Genomic DNA, 932 nt, shown 5'->3' with positions numbered 1-932 from the left:
AATTAAAGGTGTGCACCACCATCGCCCGGCTGTTTTTTTTTTTGTTTTTGACAGGGTCTCCTGTATCCCAGGTGTCATGTAGCCCAGGCTAGATTCAAGTTCACAATGCAGCTGTGATGGTTAATATTGATTATCAGCTTAACAAGATCTAGAAGCATCCACGAGGGGGCCTCTAGACGCACCTGAAAGGGACTGTCTTGATCAGCCTAATTAACACAGGAAGATTCACCTTAAATGTGGAGAGCGCCTTCCGGCAGCAGCCCAAATATAACATGGTTGGAGGCAGAGAAAAGGCTTTGTGTTTTTTTTTTTGTTGTTGTTTTTTGTTTTGTTTTTTTTTTTTTTTGCCTACTTGCCTTCTCATCATGCTGGCCAGTTCATCTGTCCTGTTGGCATTTTTACTGGTGAGCTCATCTACCCTGTTCATGTCTTGTTGGCAAGATTGTCTATCCTGTTCCTGCTTCTCTCTGCTGCTGCTGCCACCCTCTGCTGTCACTGGAACTCAGAAGTCTTCTTCAGCACCAGAGTGGAATTGCTACGACAGTCTCCGGAGTGTGAAGACAAGCTCTTGTTGATCTACCCACAACATAATACGTAAGGCAATCCAATACCCACTCCCATTTTTATTTTTTATTTATTTATTTTATGGGTATAGGTGTTTTGCCTGTGTGTGTATCTGTGCACCATGTGTCAGATCCTATGGGACTGGAGTTATGGATGGTTATGAGTCCCTATGTGGGTTCTGGGAATCAAATATAGAGTCTCTGGAAGAGCATCAAGTGCTCTTACTCACTGAACCATCCCTCCGACCCCACCCCCAGTATATACTCATTCTATCAGATCTATTGCTCTAGAGCAGCGTTTCTTAACCTGTGGGTTGTGACCCCTTTGGCAAACCTCTGTCTCCAAAAATATTTACATTATAACTCATT

Source organism: Microtus ochrogaster, chromosome X (genome assembly GCF_000317375.1).
Source record: "Microtus ochrogaster isolate Prairie Vole_2 chromosome X, MicOch1.0, whole genome shotgun sequence".
In the NCBI taxonomy this organism is placed as follows: domain Eukaryota; kingdom Metazoa; phylum Chordata; class Mammalia; order Rodentia; family Cricetidae; genus Microtus; species Microtus ochrogaster.
Note: the sequence above shows the minus strand (reverse complement) of the source record.